This window comes from Bufo gargarizans, chromosome 5, assembly GCF_014858855.1.
Source record: "Bufo gargarizans isolate SCDJY-AF-19 chromosome 5, ASM1485885v1, whole genome shotgun sequence".
NCBI lineage: Eukaryota > Metazoa > Chordata > Amphibia > Anura > Bufonidae > Bufo > Bufo gargarizans.
This window is the reverse complement of record NC_058084.1, coordinates 91,856,520-91,881,301: the sequence shown is the minus strand read 5'-3', so window position 1 is coordinate 91,881,301 and position 24,782 is coordinate 91,856,520. Positions and strand designations below refer to the sequence as shown.

The following is a 24,782-nucleotide window of genomic DNA, read 5'->3' as shown; positions in this document are numbered from 1 at the left end:
CTTTGCGCATCTTGGCAGCAAAAAAGTGTCACACATGTGGTATTGCCGTACTCAGAAGAAGTAGGGCAATGTGTTTTGGGGTGTATTTTTACATATACCCATGCTGGGTGAGTGAAATATCTGACAACTTTGTATAAAAAAATTGAAAAAGTTGTCATTTACAGAGATATTTTTCGAACACAGCATGGGTATATGTAAAAATACACCCCAAAACACATTTCCCTACTTCTCCTGAGTACGGCGATACCACATGTGTGACACTTTTTTGCAGCCTAGGTGCGCAAAGGGGTCCAAATTCCAATGAGTACCTTTTAGGAGGGCATTTTTAGACATTTGGATTCCAGACTTCTTCTCACGCTTTAGGGCCCCTAAAATACCAGGGCAGTATAAATACCCCACAAGTGACCCCATTTAGGAAATAAGACACCCCAAGGTATTCCATGAGGGGCATGGCGAGTTCATGTAAAATTTTATTTTTTGTCACAAGTTAGTGGAATATGAGACTTTGTAAGAAAAAAAACAAAAAAAACAAAAATCATTTTCTGCTAACTTGTGCAAAAAAAAATAAAAAATCCTATGAACTCGCCATGCCCCTCACTGAATACCTTGGGGTGTCTTCTTTCCAAAATGGGGTCACTTGTGGGGTTTTTATACTGCCCTTGCATTTTAGGGTCCTTAAAGCATGAGAAGTACTTTGGAATCCAAATGCGTAAAAATGCCCTGTGAAATCCTAAAGGTACTCATTGGAATTTGGGCCCCTTTGCGCACCTAGACTGCAAATAAGTGTCACACATGTGGTATCGCCGTACTCAGAAGAAGTACGGCAATGTGTTTTGGGGTGTATTTTTACATATACCCATACTGTGTGTGAGAAATATCTCTGTAAATGACAACTTTTTCCATTTCCATATTTTTTGCAGCCTAGGTGCGTAAAGGGGCCGAAAGTCCAACGAGTACCTTTAGGCTTTATAGGGTTGCTCACAATTTAGCCCCGCCCAAAATGCCAGAACAGTAAACACACCCCACAAATGACCCCATTTCGGAAAGTAGACACCCCAAGGTATTCACTGAGGGGCATAGTGAGTCTATGGGAGATTTTATTATTTTTTTGCCAGAAGTTAGCAGAAATGGAAACAATTTTTTTTTTTCCTCAGAAAGTGTCATTTTTCGCTAACTTGTGAAAAAAATAAAATAAATCACACATGAACTCACCATGCCCCTCCGCGAATACTTTGGGGTGTCTTCTTTCTAAAATGGGGTCATTTGGGGGGTATTTCTACTATCCTGGCATTCTAGCACCTCAAGAAACATGACAGGTGCTCAGAAAGTCAGAGCTGCTTCAAAATGCGGAAATTCACATTTTTGTACCATAGTTTGTAAACGCTATAACTTTTGCGCAAACCAATAAATATACACTTATTGGATTTTTTTTATCAAAGACAAGTAGCACAATAAATTCTGACACAAACTTGTATAGAAATGTAATTATATTTGAACAATTTTACCAGAAAAAGTTAAAAATACACTTTATTTTGAAAATTGCAGTCTATTTTGATTAATATCAGAAAAATGAAAAATGTCAGCAGCAATCAAATACCACCAAAAGAAAACTGTATTTGTGAGAAGAAAAGGAGGTAAAATTAATTTGGGTGCCAAGTTGCATGACTGAGCAATAAACCATTAAAGTTGTGAAGTGCCGATTTGTAAAAAAGGGCCTGGTCACTAGGGGGGTATAAACCTGTGGTCCTTAAAGGGAACCTGTCACCAGTTTTATGGTGTCCTAACTAAGGGCAACATAAATAAGTGACTGATTGTCTTAGCAAAATGCTGGGTCACTTTCTTTCATTGACCCAGTCAATCTGCCAACATCTTGTATTGAAAAGCTCCAGCTGATAATGATGAGTCATGAATATTCATGAGCTCTTGACTCTCCCCGCCCACCTGCTGCTGAATGACAGTTATTTTCCATATGAATCAGCAGCATATCCAGTGTAGTGAAGTACGGACGGCACTCCTCGTCTTCTGTGGGTCCCGGTGCACGAGTCAGGGAAAGACAGCCCACTCGAATCACAGAATAAGACCGGCACTCGGGTATCGTTGAAGAAAAACTGCTTTATTCAAGCATTAAGCAGTACAAGCAGAGAACAAATGGATAAACAGCGACACATGTTTCGGCTCTATGAGCCTTTGTCAAGCCTAATATATCTATGTAAAATAAAGATTTAAATAGTGCGCCGTACCTGACGCAGAGAACGTGATGAGGTCACGTCACCATGGCTACCATTATCAACAAATCCTTCTGTGTAGGAATTCTAATCATTGCTGCACCGGATCGAAATAAAATGGTATGCAACAATGTCATGACAATGTTGCAAGCAATTAACTAATACTCAAATATCTTTTATAAGTATAACCCCTTTATATGGGCATTCTAAATATATATATACGTATCTAATAAAAAATTGCAATGTCATGACATTGTTGCAACCATGTTCACATGGTTAGTGTAACTATAGCATTATAAATATATGAATAACAAAATTAAATATATCGATCCAATAAAGAAGGGAACAACAGGAAAAACAAGTAAGCTGTCAGTATGAGACTATTGAAAGGAATGTATACATCAAAACTCATATTAAATAAGATTACAATTAAACAATAAACGCTGGCTGTAATCTTGAGTTTCTTCCATTTTCAATGTTCTATTATTTTTTCTGAGACTATAGAAAGAAAATGATCATGAAGAAAATATTTATTTATATAAATTTCACAAGAATGCATTTAAATCATACTCTCGATTGAGACCTCTGGGTTCAATAGTCTGTAAAGTGTGTATCCAAAAACTCTCACGTTTTTTAAGCATGAGAATTCTATTACCACCTCTACGTGCTGGCAACACTTGCTCAATAATTTGGAATCTCAATTGAGATACATTGTGGGAACATCTGTCAAAATGAAGGGGAACTGGCAACAGTAAATTCTTTTTCCTTATTGTGGATTTATGATTACTAAATCTATCCTTCATTCTGACAGATGTCTCCCCAATGTATATCAGACCACATGGGCACTTTAGTAGATACACAACAAAATTGCTGTCACAAGTAAAGAAACCTCTTACAGGAAACTGTTTCCCAGTGTGTGGATGAGAAAAAGTTTCACCTCTAATCACAGCTGAGCAATGCACACAATGCAAACAGGGAAAAGTTCCCTTTTTTGGAGTAGTTAAAAAAAGTTGACGTGGCATAGTGGAACTTCCTATGTCTGCTTTAACAATGGTATCACGAATATTTTTCGTTCTCTTATAACAGATCATAGGGGCTTCACCAAATTCAACAATGTCGGGATAGGCAGCACGCATAATTCCCCAATGCTTATTAATGATGTGACGAAATTTATTAATAACCGGATGGTATTTAACTATAAAAGGTAAACGTTTGCTGGTCTTGCTAGGCTTATGAGTGATTGAACTACTACATTTCTGTAATTCCTGTTGTAAAAGTGGCCTAGGGTAGCCTCTTGCAGAGAATTTTTCTGTCATCTCAGTTAATCTAATCTGTCTCACGGATTCATCTGATACAATTCTCTTGACCCGCTGAAATTGTGAGAATGGTAAAGATTTCTTGACAAATGGTGAATGGTTACTTGAAAAATGTAACAAACTGTTTTTATCAGTCTTTTTTATATATAAATCAGTATGAATCTGATTGTCATCACCTTTAATCACCAATGTGTCAAGAAAATTGATCTGTGAGGAATCACTTTGAATCGTGAAAGACAATTCTGGCCATATGTTATTCATTTCCTGAGCAAAATTGTGTAATGACTCGATGCCGCCCCGCCATATGCAAAAAATATCGTCTATAAAACGACGCCAAAATATACAATATTGTTTATATAATGGGTTTGTGTATACAAAATTTTCTTCAAACCAAATCATATAGCTATTTGCATATGGCGGTGCGGCATGCGAGCCCATCGCGGTACCCCGCTTCTGCTGGAAGAAGGTATCCTGAAATAAAAAATAATTTTCTCGTAATACCAATTCAAGTAATTGCAGAAAAAATTCTCGTTCATGTATTGTATATTGGGATGACTCCAGGATACATTCAACCGCTGTTAATCCTTTGGTATGTTCAATGGATGTATACAAACTGCATACATCCATGGTCACCAGAAGGTCTCCTGTCTCAAGATGTAATTCACTCATGCTAGACAAAAAATGATTAGTGTCTAACAAAAAGGAACGAGAATTTTTTATCAGGGGGGTTAAAACCTTCTCAATCAACATGGCTGGTGCAGACAATATAGACTCATTAGAAGCCACAATAGGTCGACCAGGGGGCGCTGTCAAATTTTTGTGAATCTTTGGTAACGTATACAGGATAGGAGTCACTGGATGTTGATTGATCAAAAATTGACACAGCTTGTCCTCAAGACCACATATGTCCTTATATTTTTCAATGATTAACATCAATTTACGTTTAATTTCGAAAACGGGATCACTATTCAAAGGACAATATGTATCTTTATCAGAGAGCTGTGACAATATTTCGGAAATGTAATAATCCCTATCAAGTAGAACAAGTGAGCCCCCCTTATCAGCTGGCTTAAATATTACTGACTTATCATCAAGCAAAGAACGCAAAGCTTGTTTTTCTACTGTAGACAAATTATGCGTGATAGTCAACCCCTCATGTTGTATCCCAGACAAAATAACTTCAAAATCTCTCTGCACCAAGGATATGTAAGTCTCCACAGGATGATATGATTTAGGAGGTTGATAACTGCTTTTTAGTCTCAGCCCAAATTGACTCAAAGATAGTCCTGTATGACTAGATAAAGCTGCTGTGGAGACCGACATATCCTGGGATGCAAAGTGTGCTTTTAATCTTATGCCTCTAAAAAAACGCCGACAGTCCATGTCAAACTGAAAAGTATCAAAGGCCTCAGTTGGACTAAATGATAAACCTTTTTCCAATAGTTGTATTTGTATCGGTGTTAAGTTCTTGGAAGATATGTTGTATAGCAAAGTTTCCTTCATACCTGGGACCTGGTTGTCATCGGTAATTGTCCCTCTCTTATGGTGGCGTCCTGCTCTCCTGGTATTTTTCCTCTTCGGCGTCTTGGTCCTAAAAAAGAAGCCGATGGTCGAGAGTCTATATTGTAATCACTGCCGGATCCTGAGGATTGGGAACCTGCTCGTCGTACAAATCGTCTTGTTAAAGGAACAGCTGTACCAGATGGATCCTGCCACCTGTAAACTCTGTGGTTTTGATAATCCTCTAGATCTCTGGTATATTTTTTGCGCTTGGTAATTTCAATATCTTTCTTCAAATCACTACAATTTTTATCAATCTTTTCTTTTAAAGCAACCAAATCCTCAGCAGTTAAAGAGTCCTTTAATTGTTGTTCAATCGACGTTATATGTGCCTTGGTTTCAACAATGGATGCATTCAAATGTTCAATGGTTAATACCATTAAATCATGAGAACATTTATTTAATATATTTGCAAATTGAGTGCAATACTGTAAGTCCTCACAGAAAAAGGTCGGTCTCAAATTCACCCTCAAACCACGAGGAATCCTCTGTTGTCTACAGTATTCAGCCAGCGTAGCTGCATGCAGCTCCCACGCTATCAGCTTCCTTGATTCCTTTTCCCAATCTCTACTGCGTATCTCAGCAGGTGGAGTTTTAAGAAAACCACAGAGTTTACAGGTGGCAGGATCCATCTGGTACAGCTGTTCCTTTAACAAGACGATTTGTACGACGAGCAGGTTCCCAATCCTCAGGATCCGGCAGTGATTACAATATAGACTCTCGACCATCGGCTTCTTTTTTAGGACCAAGACGCCGAAGAGGAAAAATACCAGGAGAGCAGGACGCCACCATAAGAGAGGGACAATTACCGATGACAACCAGGTCCCAGGTATGAAGGAAACTTTGCTATACAACATATCTTCCAAGAACTTAACACCGATACAAATACAACTATTGGAAAAAGGTTTATCATTTAGTCCAACTGAGGCCTTTGATACTTTTCAGTTTGACATGGACTGTCGGCGTTTTTTTAGAGGCATAAGATTAAAAGCACACTTTGCATCCCAGGATATGTCGGTCTCCACAGCAGCTTTATCTAGTCATACAGGACTATCTTTGAGTCAATTTGGGCTGAGACTAAAAAGCAGTTATCAACCTCCTAAATCATATTATCCTGTGGAGACTTACATATCCTTGGTGCAGAGAGATTTTGAAGTTATTTTGTCTGGGATACAACATGAGGGGTTGACTATCACGCATAATTTGTCTACAGTAGAAAAACAAGCTTTGCGTTCTTTGCTTGATGATAAGTCAGTAATATTTAAGCCAGCTGATAAGGGGGGCTCACTTGTTCTACTTGATAGGGATTATTACATTTCCGAAATATTGTCACAGCTCTCTGATAAAGATACATATTGTCCTTTGAATAGTGATCCCGTTTTCGAAATTAAACGTAAATTGATGTTAATCATTGAAAAATATAAGGACATATGTGGTCTTGAGGACAAGCTGTGTCAATTTTTGATCAATCAACATCCAGTGACTCCTATCCTGTATACGTTACCAAAGATTCACAAAAATTTGACAGCGCCCCCTGGTCGACCTATTGTGGCTTCTAATGAGTCTATATTGTCTGCACCAGCCATGTTGATTGAGAAGGTTTTAACCCCCCTGATAAAAAATTCTCATTCCTTTTTGTTAGACACTAATCATTTTTTGTCTAGCATGAGTGAATTACATCTTGAGACAGGAGACCTTCTGGTGACCATGGATGTATGCAGTTTGTATACATCCATTGAACATACCAAAGGATTAACAGCGGTTGAATGTATCCTGGAGTCATCCCAATATACAATACATGAACGAGAATTTTTTCTGCAATTACTTGAATTGGTATTACGAGAAAATTATTTTTTATTTCAGGATACCTTCTTCCAGCAGAAGCGGGGTACCGCGATGGGCTCGCATGCCGCACCGCCATATGCAAATAGCTATATGATTTGGTTTGAAGAAAATTTTGTATACACAAACCCATTATATAAACAATATTGTATATTTTGGCGTCGTTTTATAGACGATATTTTTTGCATATGGCGGGGCGGCATCGAGTCATTACACAATTTTGCTCAGGAAATGAATAACATATGGCCAGAATTGTCTTTCACGATTCAAAGTGATTCCTCACAGATCAATTTTCTTGACACATTGGTGATTAAAGGTGATGACAATCAGATTCATACTGATTTATATATAAAAAAGACTGATAAAAACAGTTTGTTACATTTTTCAAGTAACCATTCACCATTTGTCAAGAAATCTTTACCATTCTCACAATTTCAGCGGGTCAAGAGAATTGTATCAGATGAATCCGTGAGACAGATTAGATTAACTGAGATGACAGAAAAATTCTCTGCAAGAGGCTACCCTAGGCCACTTTTACAACAGGAATTACAGAAATGTAGTAGTTCAATCACTCATAAGCCTAGCAAGACCAGCAAACGTTTACCTTTTATAGTTAAATACCATCCGGTTATTAATAAATTTCGTCACATCATTAATAAGCATTGGGGAATTATGCGTGCTGCCTATCCCGACATTGTTGAATTTGGTGAAGCCCCTATGATCTGTTATAAGAGAACGAAAAATATTCGTGATACCATTGTTAAAGCAGACATAGGAAGTTCCACTATGCCACGTCAACTTTTTTTAACTACTCCAAAAAAGGGAACTTTTCCCTGTTTGCATTGTGTGCATTGCTCAGCTGTGATTAGAGGTGAAACTTTTTCTCATCCACACACTGGGAAACAGTTTCCTGTAAGAGGTTTCTTTACTTGTGACAGCAATTTTGTTGTGTATCTACTAAAGTGCCCATGTGGTCTGATATACATTGGGGAGACATCTGTCAGAATGAAGGATAGATTTAGTAATCATAAATCCACAATAAGGAAAAAGAATTTACTGTTGCCAGTTCCCCTTCATTTTGACAGATGTTCCCACAATGTATCTCAATTGAGATTCCAAATTATTGAGCAAGTGTTGCCAGCACGTAGAGGTGGTAATAGAATTCTCATGCTTAAAAAACGTGAGAGTTTTTGGATACACACTTTACAGACTATTGAACCCAGAGGTCTCAATCGAGAGTATGATTTAAATGCATTCTTGTGAAATTTATATAAATAAATATTTTCTTCATGATCATTTTCTTTCTATAGTCTCAGAAAAAATAATAGAACATTGAAAATGGAAGAAACTCAAGATTACAGCCAGCGTTTATTGTTTAATTGTAATCTTATTTAATATGAGTTTTGATGTATACATTCCTTTCAATAGTCTCATACTGACAGCTTACTTGTTTTTCCTGTTGTTCCCTTCTTTATTGGATCGATATATTTAATTTTGTTATTCATATATTTATAATGCTATAGTTACACTAACCATGTGAACATGGTTGCAACAATGTCATGACATTGCAATTTTTTATTAGATACGTATATATATATTTAGAATGCCCATATAAAGGGGTTATACTTATAAAAGATATTTGAGTATTAGTTAATTGCTTGCAACATTGTCATGACATTGTTGCATACCATTTTATTTCGATCCGGTGCAGCAATGATTAGAATTCCTACACAGAAGGATTTGTTGATAATGGTAGCCATGGTGACGTGACCTCATCACGTTCTCTGCGTCAGGTACGGCGCACTATTTAAATCTTTATTTTACATAGATATATTAGGCTTGACAAAGGCTCATAGAGCCGAAACATGTGTCGCTGTTTATCCATTTGTTCTCTGCTTGTACTGCTTAATGCTTGAATAAAGCAGTTTTTCTTCAACGATACCCGAGTGCCGGTCTTATTCTGTGAATCAGCAGCAGGTGGGCAGGGGAGTGGCTATAGCTCTGAATTAAATATACGCTGGACTCCAATCAGCTCATTAGCATGCGGCATGTGGCATCTTTGTGTGTATATTATGAGGTAACCATCTGTCACACCGGTAAGGGAATACATCTAAGGCACTTTTTAGTAGTTAATGATTGTATATAATTAGTTAGATTATAATCAAATATCCACATAACAGGTTCCCTTTAAGTGGTTAATAGCAGCAATGTGGTATCACAGTAATAGCAGCATATGAATGAAAAATGGTCTCGATCAGGTCGGTAATAATCGGTATAAAGATCTGTATACATATTATCACCGACCTTATCTAGACCATTTTTCATTCATATGCTGCTATTACTGCGATACCACATTGCTGCTATTAATTTATGCTGCTGCTCCCTATATATATGCTGCTATCATTTTATTCATTTTATATATTTTAAATCCATTGATACATTGTTTATACTAATAAACCTTATATAGTTGATGCCATAGTGTGAGTGCTCGCTTACCCTATTTATTACTCCATTTTTGTTGATTGAGGCAGGGTTTCCTCAATTTTAGCTAGTAGCACCTCACCATTACCAACCGGAAGTGAGCCACCCCTTCATTTTCGGTTTATCATGAAGTTCATGCCTGGTTAAAAATGATGACAGTCTATGCGCCCTGAATGAATTCTTGGCCAGCTCACGGCTCCCTTAGATTTGGGTCATCATTTACAGCAGAAAACTGCATCAAGTAAATCTTCTGGGGCTGATGTCCAAGCCCACCCCTTTCAAAAAATGGAGAGGCTGGCAGTAAAATGCCATTTGCAAAATTTTTAAACAGAATTTGCAACTTTTGTTTGTCAGTTTTCTGGTGTACAGAAATGATAAATCTCTCCTTGTGCTGTGAACTACCAAAAGCAGTGGACATAATAATTAGGCTACTTTCACACTCGCGTTTGGTGCGGATCCGTCACGGATCTGCACAGATGGATCCGTTCAGATAATACAACCGTCTGCATCCGTTCTGAACGGATCCGTTTGTATTATCTTTAACATAGCCAAGACGTTCTGACACACAATGTAAGTCAATGGGGACGGATCCGTTTCCTATGGCACAATCTGGTACAATAGAAAACGGATCCGTCCTCCATTGACTTTCAATGGTGTTCAAGACGGATCCGTTTTCTATTGTGCCAGATTGTGTCATAGAAAACAGATCCGTCCCCATTGACTTACATTGTGTGTCAGAACGAATCCGTTTGGCTCAGTTTCGTCAGACGGACACCAAAGCGGAATAGAGATGGAACGAAGGCAAACTGATGCAAACTGAGGCATACTGATCGGATCCTTTTCCATTCAGAATGCATTAGAGCAAAACTGATCAGTTTTGGACCGCTTGTGAGAGCCCTGAACGGATCTCACAAACGGAAAGCCAAAACGCCATTTTAAAAGTAGCCTTAATCATCGCCTCTCCTGACCTTGGTGTTATCATGGTTGCTGTTGTTTGTGTGACCAGTGACAGTGACCAGTGAAATAGGGGAACATTGACCAGTAAGATAGAGCAGCATCCAGGAAGATAGGGGAGATAGTAAGCAGTAAGATAGGACAGAGACCAGTAAGATAGGGTAATGACCAGTAAGACAGGATAGTCAAAATGTCAGACTATTAAGACCACTGATAGATACGATAATTAATAATGGGCAAGTTGTGAGAGTCACCCACAACAAATATCATCCATAACCCCAATTGTAGTATCAAAAAACTGATTTTACTGATTCGTGACCATACACAAAAACAGGACATTGAGATAACCCATAATTCCCAACATATCTTCTCTGGTGTTCTATATCATCAATCTCAGTGAATTGAAGATGGGACAGTTAGCAGTAAAACAGGGCGGATAGAGACCAGTAAGGTAGGGTAATAACCAGTAAGTTAGGACAGTGACCAGTAATATATGGAAGTGAATTGTAAGATAAGGCAGTGATCTGTAAATTAGGGTGGGAAGTGACCAGTACGATAAAGGGGCAGTGAATAGATGAACCAATTGGCTGCTATGAACAAGCTCCACTCGTCTTATGCAGTGGTTTAGATGAACCTCTTCATGCACATAAATCGTCCCATACAGTTCCCTGGTGCAGTAATGATCCCCCTCCTGCAATGTCTGACTGAGAACCTACCATGATCTAAAGAGGGGTCGCAGACGTCACTACAGACACACGGATGCTTCTCTCCTGCAGACAGAGGGGGTGATGCAGCAAAGCTGGGAGACATCTTCCTCCTCCTGCAGCCGGTAACCAGGAATGACAGTTGGTAACAGCAATTATCATTCACGTTTCTGGGGGGAAGTGCTGATTGGTTGATCAGATTCTAATCCACCAATCAGCAGCTCTCTGTTCTCTACAGCCTGGACTGGAGGAGCACACAACAGCCCAAGCCCTGAGTGCAGCACAACTGATGTGTGCGACTGTGAGGTGGACTGCATTTTCCTGATTAAAGGACCAATTATTACCCACATAGCAAAGTGTTGGCATTAAAGGGCTTCTGTCACCCCACTAAACAGTTTTTTTTTTTTTTTGTGTGTGTACTTATAATCCCTATACTGCGATTTATCCATACATAATGTGATTAATCATTTTGGTTCAGTAGATTTTGCTAAAAACGTACTGTTATAATATGTAAATTACCTGTCTACCAGCAAGTAGGGCGGCTACTTGCTGGTAGCAGCCGCATCCTCCTATCATAATGACGCCCCCTCCACATCTACACCCGGCGCAGGCGCATTGAGGATGGAGCGGCCGAGCGAGCGTCCCCCTCTCAGTGCGCCTGCGCCGATTGAAAACAGGTACGGCGCAGGCGCGAGATTTTGAATGCAAACAGGGCCAGCAGAGAACGATCCCGTTCACTGGCCCTGTCAATCAACATGCGGGGGGGCGTCATTATGATAGGAGGATGCGGCTGCTACCAGCAAGTAGCCGCCCTACTTGCTGGTAGACAGGTAATTTACATATTATAAAAGTACGTTTTTAGCAAAATCTACTGAACCAAAATGATTAATCACATTATGTATGGATAAATCGCAGTATAGGGATTATAAGTACACAAAAAAAATAAAAAACAGTTTAGTGGGGTGACAGAAGCCCTTTAAGTTCCTGAAGTTGATTTACTGGAAGCAGGAAAAAGGAGTAAGGATTTGAGTGATTTTGACAAGAACCAAATTGTAGTTGACAGACAACTGCATGGTCGGACTGGGGTTTCTTGGGCCCACCAGATGCAAATTTTCTGGGGGCCCAAACCCCATATCATCAATAAAGTCTATCAGATTTTGATTGAAAGAAATAGACCCTAGTGGTAACGAATTGGATCCAAAGGCAATTCCACATGTTTTTTTCTCTTAAATCTTTGGGGCCCACTATGGCATCAGAACCTGGGCCCACCAGAGGATCCTCTGGTTGTCTGGTGGGCCTGTCTGACGCTAGACAACTGGGTCAGAGTATTTCCAAAATGGCAGGTCTTGTGAGGTGTTCCTGGTATGCAGTGATTATTACATACTACAAGTAGTTTAAGGAAGGACATTGGTGAATCTGACAACAGGGTACCCAAGACTTATTGATGCGCAGGGGGGCAAAGACTAGCCTGTCTGATGCAATCCCAAAGAAACAATACAGCAGCACAGACTACTAGAAAATGTAATGCTGAATGTGATAGAAAGGAGTCAGAGCACACCGTGCATTACAGTTTGCTGTATATGTAATTGAGACCCCAGACCTGACCTCTGAATTAATTCAGACCCAAACCAGGCCAAAAAATGTATTCTAACCTCTGACCAGAACCCTAAATTAATTCAGACCTCATAGCAAACCCCTAAGTTAACCTGCTCAGGACCGCCGTACGCAGGATTGCGTACTGCCGGCGGCCCTGCTCTTCTGGGTGGACGCATATACGCGTCCTCCCACGAGAGCCGAGATTTCCTGTGAACGCGCGCACGCAGGCGCGCGCTCACAGGAACGGAAGGTAAGCGAGTGGATCTCCAGCCTGCCAGCGGCGATCGCTCGCTGGCAGGCTGGAGATGTGATTTTTTTAACCCCTAACAGGTATATTAGACGCTGTTTTGATAACAGCGTCTAATATACCTGCTACCTGGTCCTCTGGTGTTCCCTTTTGTTTGGATTGACCACCAGAGAACTCAGGCAGCTCACTAAAGTAGCACCAAACACCACTACACTACACCCCCCCCTGTCACTTATTAACCCTTTATGAACCACTGATCACCCCATATAGACTCCCTGATCACCCCCCTGTCATTGATCACCCCCCTGTCATTGATCACCCCCCTGTAAGGCTCCATTCAGACGTCCGTATGATTTTTACGGATCCACGGATACATGGATCGGATCCTCAAAACGCATACGGACGTCTGAATGGAACCTTACAGGGGGGTGATCAATGACAAGGGCGTGATCACCCATATAGACTTCCTGATCACTTCCCTGTCATTGATCACCCCCCTGTAAGGCTCCATTCAGACGGCCGTATGATTTTTACGGATCCATGGATACATGGATCGGATCCGCAAAACACATGCGGACGTCTGAATGGAGCCTTACAGGGGGGTGATCAATGACAGTGGGGTGATCACCCATATACACTCCCTGATCACCCCCTGTCATTGATCACCCCCCTGTAAGGCTCCATTCAGACGTCCGCATGATTTTTACGGATCCATGGATACATGTATCGGATCCGCAAAACACATGCGGACGTCTGAATGGAGCCTTACAGGGGCGTGATCAATGACAGAGGGGTGATCACCCATATACACTCCCTGATCACCCCCTGTCATTGATCACCCCACTGTAAGTCTCCATTCAGACGTCCGTATGATTTTTACGGATACATGGATCGGATCCGCAAAACACATGCAGACTTCTGAATGGAGCCTTACAGGGGGGTGATCAATGACAGAGGGGTGATCACCCATATACACTCCCTGATCAACCCCTGTCATTGATCACCCCCCTGTAAGGCTCCATTCAGACGTCCGCATGATTTTTACGGATACATGGATACATGGATACATGGATCGGATCCGCAAAACACATGCGGATGTCTGAATGGAGCCTTACAGGGGGGTGATCAATGACAGAGGGGTGATCACCCATATACACTCCCTGATCACCCCCTGTCATTGATCACCCCCCTGTAAGGCTCCATTCAGACGTCCGCATGATTTTTACGGATCCATGGATACATGGATCGGATCCGCAAAACACATGCGGACGTCTGAATGGAGCCTTACAAGGGGGTGATCAATGACAGAGGGGTGATCACCCATATACACTTCCTGATCACCCCCCTATCATTGATCACCCCCCTGTAAGGCTCCATTCAGACGTCCGCATGTGTTTTGCGGATCCGATCCATGTATCCATGTATCCGTAAAAATCATGCGGACGTCTGAATGGAGCCTTAAAGGGGGGTGATCAATGACAGGGGGTGATCAGGGAGTCTATATGGGTGATCACCCCCCATTCATTGATCACCCCCCTGTCATTGATCACCCCCCCCCCCTGTAAGGCTCCATTCAGACGTCCGCATGTGTTTTGCGGATCCGATCCATGTATCCATGTATCCGTAAAAATCATGCGGACGTCTGAATGGAGCCTTAAAGGGGGGTGATCAATGACAGGGGGTGATCAGGGAGTCTATATGGGTGATCACCCCCCATTCATTGATCACCCCCCTGTCATTGATCACCCCCCCCCCCCCCCTGTAAGGCTCCATTCAGACATTTTTTTGGCCCAAGTTAGCGGAAATATATATGTTTTTTGTTTGTTTTTTCTTACAAAGTCTCATATTCCACTAACTTGTGTCAAAAAATAAAATCTCACATGAACTCACCATACCCCTCACCGAATCCAAATGCGTAAAATTTTTAGACATTTATATTCCAGACTTCTTCTCACGCTTTAGGGCCCCTAAAAAGCCAGGGCAGTATAAATACCCCACATGTGACCCCATTTCGGAAAGAAGACACCCCAAGGTATTCGCTGAGGGGCATATTGAGTCCATGAAAGATTGAAATTTTTGTCCTAAGTTAGCGGAAAGTGAGACTTTGTGAGAAAATACAAAAAAAAAATCAATTTCCGCTAACTTATGCAAAAAAAAAATAATTCTATGAACTCGCCAGGCCCCTCATTGAATAACTTGGGGTGTCTTCTTTCCAAAGTGGGGTCACATGTGGGGTATTTATACTGCCCTGGCTTTTTAGGGGCCCTAAAGCGTGAGAAGAAGTCTGGGATCCAAATGTTAAAAAATGCCCTCCTAAAAGTAATTTGGGCCGCTTTGCGCATCTAAGCTGCAAAAAAGTGTCACACATCTGGTATCGCCGTACTCAGGAGAAGTTGGGCAATGTGTTTTGGGGTGTCATTTTACATATACCCATGCTGGGTGAGAAAAATATCTTGGTCAAATGCCAACTTTGTATAAAAAAATGGGAAAAGTTGTCTTTTGCCAAGATATTTCTCTCACCCAGCATGGGTATATGTAAAATGACACCCCAAAACACATTACCCAACTTCTCCTGAGTACGGCGATACCAGATGTGTGACACTTTTTTTGCAGCCTAGGTGGGCAAAGGGGCACATATTCCAAAGAGCACCTTTCGGATTTCGCAGGCCATTTTTTACACATTTTGATTGCAAGGTACTTCTCACACATTTGGGCCCCTAAATTGCCAGGGCAGTATAACTACGCCACAAGTGACCCCATTTTGGAAAGAAGACACCCCAAGGTATTCCGTGAGGGGCACGCCGAGTTCCTAGAATTTTTTATTTTTTGTCACAAGTTAGCGGAAAATTATGATTTTTTTATTTTTTTTATTTTTTTCTTACAAAGTCTCATATTCCACTAACTTGCGACAAAAAATAAAAAATTCTAGGAACTCGCCATGCCCCTCACGGAATACCTTGGGGTGTCTTCTTTCCAAAATGGGGTCAATTGTGGCGTAGTTATACTGCCCTGGCAATTTAGGGGCCCATATATGTGAGAAGTACCTTGCAATCAAAATGTGTAAAAAATGGCCTGCGAAATCCGAAAGGTGCACTTTGGAATATGTGCCCCTTTGCCCACCTTGGCTGCAAAAAAGTGTCACACATGTGGTATCGCCGTACTCACGAGAAGTTGGGGAATGTGTTTTGGGGTGTCATTTTACATATACCCATGCTGGGTGAGAAAAAGATCTTGGTCAAATGCCAACTTTGTATAAAAAAATTGGAACACGTACTGAATGACAGGTCTGCCCCCTTCAACTTCTGGGTCTCCAAATTGGGCACATGGCCTGAGCTTGCCCGTCACGCCTTGGAGGTTCTGGCTGCCCTGCAGCCAGTGTATTGTCTGAACATGCGTTTACTACAGCAGGGGGCGTCATCACAGACAAGCGCAGCCGCCTGTCCACAGCCAATGTGGACCAGGCATGGATCCCACAGGACTTTTCCGTACCTTGTGCAGAATAGACATGTATACTGGCCTTACCCAGCCATTGTTATACTCCAGCGCAATTGTTAATTGTTGTATGTTTGATATTTCACATTTGTTTGGGGTGTACCCTAATTTAAACCAAAAAAATTAAATAAAACCAATGTTGGCTACCTCCTCCTCCACCGCCGCTTCCACCTACACCGCTACTCAATCAGAGTTTCTGACAGCGCACCACATGAAATTTTTAATGCAATTAATGTTTTATTCAGCCGGACATTACATCATTTTGTAAAGTAATGTTTCGGGCTTACATATTATGCCCTTCTTCAGGCTATGCCTGATAAAAGTGTATATATGGAACCGTCACCGCTACGTCCACCGCTTCCTCAACCTCCTACTCCATATGGACCTCCACCTCATAGATCAAGATTATTATTATTATTTTTTTACGTATTTTATTTTAAGTCATTTCACTAATTTGTCTGATACATTGTTGGTTTACATATCCCAATTTTTTGGCTGTGATATACCCCTGCTCTACCTAGTAGACAGGTTAATAAATTTCACTAATTTGTCTGTTACATTGTCCGGTGAAATTCACCAATTTTTGGCTGTGATATAGCCATATACATTTGCAGCCCTCTAGCCCTTACCATGAATTTTTTACAGCCATTTTAATGTTCCAAAGTTCGGGTCCCCCTTGACTTCAATGGGGTTCGGGGTCAAGTTCGGGTCTCGAACTCAAACTTTTTTGTGAAGTATGGCCGAACCCAAACATCCAGGTGTCCGTTCAACTCTAATCATTGAGTCTGTATTGCTGGCTACCATTTACCATTATTATTACTGAACATCCCTGACATTTGGCCAGTCGACACAGCGTCACCGTACAGGAACCAGTGAGTCCATTAAAGGTGATTGTAACGGCATATTGAGCCTTCATGAGATTAGGGTGAAGTTGGGCTGATCTGCAGTACGAGGCATGCTCACATCTGTATGTATGGTGCTGTGCCTGGAGACACAATGATAGGGCTGCTGGGCCTCTTTGTAATGGCTCACAGAGGCTACGCTCCCCATGGCTTACAATGGAGAGGTAGTTGGCAATGGAATGGTAGGTGGCCATTGTAGGTTATGTGGAGTGCTGCCTCCATGAGCCGCTGAATATGGGACACAGCACCTCTGTTCTTCCAATAGGTGAAGATACCAGCGGTGGGATCCTGCATCCATCCCGTTGATATGTCATAAATGTATATGATGGGAATGCCCTTAATCTATCATTGTAGTAGAATTCTTATAGTATATAGCATTACACAATGTATGACTATAATATATTGGAGGGAAAGCAGGCTGACAAACAATTATGACCAATTTTGTAGCTCCCAGCAAGGTTGTCAGGTTGTCTGGGCTCCAAGTCTTACTGTAAAATCAAGCTCACAAAGGGGTTATTTGGTTTCAGGGTGAAATCGGACAACCCTCTGGATCAAGCTGCACCAAAGAGTGGGTAAGTACTTACCTCCCAGATCCTGCACTACCGCCTCAGTTGTCCAGGCCGGGCTCTATATATCCTGGTGCACTGCTGAAGCCAATCTCTGGCCTCACCAGCAAAAAATTGCCTGCAGCAGTCATGTGTTGTCGACATGACATCAACGCTGCAGCAGGATAAATAGAGCTCGGCTGGAGAACCAGAGCGCCAGCTATGCTGGACCCGGCAGGTAAGTACTTCCCTACTATTTACTGCAACTTGATCCAGAGGGTTGTCTGGTTTCCTCCTGAAACGAGACAACCTGTTTAATTTCTATTATTTTGTGCCAGGCAAAGTGTTGGAATATTAGAGCCACAAAGAGTAGGGCAGACAGGCCCTGAGAGTATGGCGGTATTATATAGGTGGAGTTTGTCACTATTACTTATAAACACAAAAACTCTTACAAGTGAATTGTAGTACCGATCTCCACAAAACCAATAATCCTGTTTAATCCAAATACACAATTATACACCCACTATAATCTAGTCACGCTCATATGACTACTGGTCACATTGATTAACAATACCGCCATATCAATAGCCAGGTATGGAGTATCAGTTACTATGAAGAACAAATATTTACCTCTACTAGATGTTTCCAGGGCTGGAGTTTTCCTCCAGCCCCCGTAGCAGCCATTTTGCTGCCTCTTCCGCAACACACCAGAAATTATGTTTGCGGGAAGGGGTGGGGGATGGGGACAGAAAAAAAAAAAAAAGGAGGGAAATAAGAAATCACTTGATCTGCAAAAGGTGCTCACCTGTCCTCTCCCCAATATCCTCGCCTCAGGCTAACCGCTCTCACTGAGTGTTCCAGGGATCAGCGGCAACGCTCCTGTGATGTCATAATGTCCAGCTTGGCAACGGGGCACTGCTGCAGGGAGCAGTGTTGCCATGGGCAACCATCCCACACTAGCTGTGTAGGTTAGGAGATAGAAATCTGGATGGATCGGCATGCACAATAGGGCGGGTGTTGAGCACCCAATGTGTGTTTCTTCCATCTTCTCCGTGCTATGAGGAGCCAGCGGAGATGTTGTGGCTTTAATTGTCTGAATCTATACATGTAACTGAATCCCTTCTGATGGTATACAGGCATGCTGGGATCTATAGTGCACATGACCAGTGCTCCTAAGGCCCCTTTCACACGGGCGAGTTTTCCGTGCGGGTGCGATGCGTGCAGTGAACGTATTGCACCCGCACTGAATCCTGACCCATTCATTTCTATGGGGCTGTGCACATGAGCAGTGATTTTCACGCATCACTTGTGCGTTGAGTGAAAATCGCAGCATGCTCTATATTGTCCGATTTTCCCGCGACGCAGGCCCCATAGAAGTGAATGGGAAGCGTGAAATTCGCATAGCATCCGCAAGCAAGTACGGATGCAGTGCGATTTTCACGCACGGTTGCTAGGAGACGATCGGGATGGAGACCCGATCATTATTATTTTCCCTTATAACATGGTTATAAGGGAAAATAATAGCATTCTGGATACAGAATGCATAGTAAAACAGCGCTAGAGGGGTTAAAAAAAATAAAAAATTTTTTAACTCACCTTAAAGTCCACTTGATCGCGAAGACGGCATCTCCTTGTGTCTCCTCTGCGCTGAACAGGACCTGGGGTGAGCTGCTGCATTAAATCAGGTTAAGGACCTTTGATGACGTCACTCCGGTCATCACATGGTCTTTTACCATGGTGAATCACCATGGTAAAAGATCATGTGACGTACCATGTGATGACCGGAGTGACGGCTTCGCGATCAAGTGGACTAAGGTGAGTTAAATTTTTTTTAAAAATTTTTTAACCCCTCTAGCGCTGTTTTACTATGCATTCTGTATTCAGAATGCTATTATTTTCCCTTATAACCATGTTATAAGGGAAAATAATACAAATCTTCAGAACATCAATCCCAAGCCCGAACTTCTGTTTAGAAGTTCAGGTTTGGGTACCAAACATGTGCGATTTTTCTCACGTGAGTGCAACGCATGACAATGTTTTGCACTTGCGCAGAAAAATTGCGCATTTTCCCGCAACGCACCCAGCTCTTATCCGGGCAAAAAAACTGACGCCCGTGTGAAAGAGGCCTAAGGCTACTTTCCCACCTGCGTTCAGGTGCCCGCTCGTGAGCTCCTTTTGAAGGGGCTCACAAGCGGCCCTGAACGCAGCCGTCTGGCCCTAATGCATTCTCAGTGGAGGTGGATCCACTGAGAATGCATCCGTCTGCCAGCGCTCAGCCTCCGCTCTGCTCGGTGAGCGGACACCTGAACGCTGCAAGCAGCGTTCGGGTGTCCGCCTGGCCGTACGGAGGCGAGCGGATCCGTTCCGACTTATAATGGAAGTTAATGGGGACGGATCCGCTTGAAGATGACACCATATGGCTCAATCTTCAAGCGGATCCGTCCCCCATTGACTTTCAATGTAAAGTCTGAACAGATCCGCTCAGGCTACTTTCACACTTAGAAAATTTTTCTAAGTTATAATGCAGACGGATCCGTTCTGAATGGAGCCACCGTCTGCATTAATATGAGCGGATCCGTTCAGAATGGATCCGATCGAACGCTAGTGTGAAAGTAGCCTAACAGTTGCAATTTAAAATGAAAATCAGGGGGATAGTAGAGAAGTGATAGCGCCCCCTACAGCTGTTTATCACGGCCATATACACTGTCCATAGATGATAGGAGGGATGTGCACTGTCATTTTGTATGGTAACCTAAAGAAGAGCTCCAGGTGACTGACTGTTGATCTGTGGCTGGTCCTCTGTATGTCCTCCTTTGCTGAGATTTGATCTCAACTCTGGTCCTCGGGACCAGTGGCGTCTCTAGCTTTCAAATTTTGGGGGGGCACACTGGGGCCTGGACAAAAGTAGGGGGGCAGCTATAACAACGATACATTTACACAAGTACACTTAGAAATGCTGCGATACTTTACCCAATACCAAAACCGCAACAGGGAAGAAAAGTCCTGCTGTCTGTGGATGACACTGTTATGGAGGGGGATCTGTGGATGACACTGCTATGGGGAGGGATCTGTGGATGCCACATACCGTATATAGCATCTTATGCTATATGTGTCATCCACAGATCCACCCCATGACAGTGTCATCCCCATTTCCCCCTCCATAACAGTGTCATCCACAGATCTCCCTCCCTATAACAGTGTCATCCACAGATCTCCCTCCCTATAACAGTGTAATCCACAGCTCTCCCTCCCCGCCTCTCACAGGAGTGTACATTTGACATTTCTAACTTTAACTTTAAATCAGGATTAAGCGTCCGCTCATCTCTACTAGTACCTTAACCTTACACCACTCGGCTAGCTTCGTTAACAGGGCCAGGCTACAGTCTACAGGCACTGCCTGTTAGTTGTTACCGAGCGAGTGCTGATTTCTGCAGGTCAGAGGATACGGATTAAAGTTTAGAAGAAATGTACAATCCTTGGGAGCGGTCCAGACCAGTGGCGGATCCAGGGTCTGGTCTCGGGAGGGGCACTTCCAGATTATTTTCTGTCCGCCGCCACAGAACAAGGGTGCTTATAGAACAGACTACACAGTGTAGAGGTATACTGTATATTGTGTGGCACAGTGTAGAGGTATACTGTATATTGTGTGGCACAGTGTAGAGGTATACTGTATATTGTGTGGCACAGTGTAGAGGTATATTGTGTGGCACAGTGTAGAGGTATACTGTATATTGTGTGCACAGTGTAGAGGTATACTGTATATTGTGTGGCACAGTGTAGAGGTATACTGTATATTGTGGGGCACAGTGTAGAGGTATACTGTATATTGTGAGGCACAGTGTAGAGGTATACTGTATATTGTGGGGCACAGTGTAGAGGTATACTGTATATTGTGTGGAACAGTGTAGCGGTATACTGTATATTGTGGGGCACAGTGTAGAGGTATACTGTATATTGTGTGGCACAGTGTAGAGGTATACTGTATATTGTGGGGCACAGTGTAGAGGTATACTGTATATTGTGTGGCACAGTGTAGAGGTATACTGTATATTGTGTGGCACAGTGTAGAGGTATACTGTATATTGTGGGGCACAGTGTAGAGGTATACTGTATATTGTGGGGCACAGTGTAGAGGTATACTGTACATTGTGTGGCACAGTATAGAGGTATACTGTATATTGTGGGGCACAGTGTAGAGGTATACTGTGTGGCACAGTGTAGAGGTATACTGTGTGGCACAGTGTAGAGGTATACTGTGTGGCACAGTGTAGAGGTATACTGTGTGGCACAGTGTAGAGGTATACTGTGTGGCACAGTGTAGAGGTATACTGTGTGGCACAGTGTAGAGGTATACTGTGTGGCATAGTGTAGAGGTATACTGTATATTGTGTGGCATGGTGCAGAGGTATACTGTATATCAAGTGGCACAGTGTACGCTATATGTCTATAACATAAACATATTTCACATGAACACTTACAATTACTTGGCTTGGCCCTTGGGGATCTCAGACGCCACTTCAACACTTTGGCCGGGGGCTCGGCGGAGCTGATGTTGTGTTTTATCCTAATGAGAAAGATTTCATAATAAGGATTTGGAGAAGGGGCAGAGGGACAGCAGAGCAGGGAGAGGCCGGTGCTGATTCTAGGGGGTCATACCATGGAGGAGTAATAAAACCCACCATAATGCCCCCCCCAGTAGTAATAATTCTCCTTATAATGTGACAATGCAAAAAATACCCGCTTATGCCCCCATGTTGAGCTAATGTCCCCCATAATGTGCCAGTATAAAATACCCCTATATAGTGCCCCCAGTAAATGCCTCCATAGTGCTCCTCTCCCCCTTCCTCCTAGTGCCCCCCATAATGTACCAGTATAAAATGCCCCAGTAGATGCCCTCAGTGTCCCCCATAATTTTCAAGTATAAAATACCCCTTCTTAGTGCCCCCGTAGATGACTCCATAGTACTCCTCTCCCCCCTTCCCCATAGTACCCACCATAATATGTCCCAGTATAAAATACTACTGTACAGAGCCCCCCATATAAAACACACCTTCTTTGTGGCCTTAGTAGATGCCCCTATAGTGCCCACCAATAATGTGCCAGTAATAAGTGCCCTCAATAACGTGCCACAGCCAGTAACAAGAGCCCCCCAATGTGCCAGTAACAAAAGCCCCCTAATGTGCCAGTAATAAGCCCCCATCACGTGCCAGTAATAAGCCCCCCATCACGTGCCAGTAATAAGCCCCCCTCTTCCGGCCTGTGTCCCGCGCTGTATGGCGCAGGCGGCGAGATTACGTCATCGCGCCGCCTGCGCCAGCCTCTGATAGGCTGCCGGCCTAGTGCCTGCAGCCTATCAGAGGAAGGGGAAGGGACACACCTCTCCCTCCCCTGCACCGCCGCAGCACAGGCAGATTACTATGGAGATGAGCGCAATGGAAGCTGTGCCCGGCTGCGGCGGCTCACTGGGGGGGGCATTTTAGTTGGGGGGGCACATGGGGGGGCACAGCATGATGCAGGGGGGGCCGTGGCCCCCTCTGGCGACGCCACTGCTCGGGACCCAATTACCGGTCATGTTTTCAGAATTTCCTTAGTATTGAGCAGGTGATATAATTAGTGTCAATGCATCAGGACTTACCACAGGTCTTCATTCTGTGGGATCCTCTCAAATCCTGACCGGTAGATGGGTCCAGAGGACTGAGGTGGGGAAACCCTGCCTTAAAGGAGTTCTATCACCAGATTTAACCCTATTAAGCTAGCTGACATTAGCGAGGTGCTAATGTCAGCTAAACCTAACTAGCCTATTCCTACTTTAATCTATGCCCCCGTTATGCCAGAAATCTAACTTTTATAAAATGCTAATTAGCCTCTAGTAGCGGGGGGGGGGGGGGGGGCGGCGTTGTTCCTGCTCCTAGAGGCTCCGTTCTCCCACCTTTGTCATCTCCATCCAAGTCCTGAGTGACAGGGCCAGGCAGCGCTCGCATCTGTCTGCCAGCCCTTACCTCAGGTGAAATCTTGTGCCATTCAGCATTAGCGATGTGCTAATATCAGCTAGCTTAATAGGGTTAAATCTGGTGACAGAATCCCTTTATGGCTCATGCACAAGTCTGTGGAACATGGACCGCGAGATACCGGCCTGGATTCCTGCTGAGTGCAGTGGTTGCTATAACGCCGTGCGCTTCGTGCCGCTGTACAGTACAGCAGCAGCGTCACGAAGCGCACAGTGTCATAGCAACCAATGATGCAGTGCGCTCCTGCACTCAGCAGGAATCCAGGCCGGTATCTCACGGTCTGTGTTCCACGGGTGTGCGCATGAGGCTTTAACCACCTCCGGACCGCCTAACGCAGATGTGCGGTCCGGAGGCGGCAGCACTGCGCAGAGTGACGTATATACGCGTCATCTCGCGAGGGCCGAGACTTCCTGTGAAGGCGCGCACATAGGCGCGCGCGCTCACAGGAACAGAAGGTAAGCGAGTGGATCTCCAGCCTGCCAGCGGCGATCGCTCGCTGGCAGGCTGGAGATGTGATTTTTTTTAACCACTAACAGGTATATTAGACGCTGTTTTGATAACAGCGTCTAATATACCTGCTACCTGGTCCTCTGGTGGTCCCTTTTGTTTGGATCGACCACCAGAGGACACAGGTAGCTGTGTAAAGTACCACAAAACACTACACTACACCCCCCCTGTCACTTATTAACCCCTTATGAACCACTGATCACCCCTGATCACCCCATATAGACTCGCTGATCACCCCCCTGTCATTGATCACCCCCCTGTCATTGATCACCCCCCTGTAAGGCTCCATTCAGACGTCCGTATGATTTTTACGGATCCACTGATACATGGATCGGATCCGCAAAACACATGCGGACATCTGAATGGAGCCTTACAGGGGGGTGATCAATGACAAGGGGGTGAT

General features: G+C 43.2%; 1 long non-coding RNA gene across 1 annotated transcript in view; it reads right to left on the bottom strand.

Moving 5' to 3' along the window:
• Window positions 1-24,782, bottom strand: part of LOC122938231 — a 38,373-nt gene that overhangs the window by 3,713 nt on the left and 9,878 nt on the right. The window contains exon 3 of the long non-coding RNA XR_006389991.1: window positions 22,343-22,428. This is a non-coding gene — a long non-coding RNA (uncharacterized LOC122938231). The remainder of the gene's footprint in view (window positions 1-22,342; window positions 22,429-24,782) is intronic.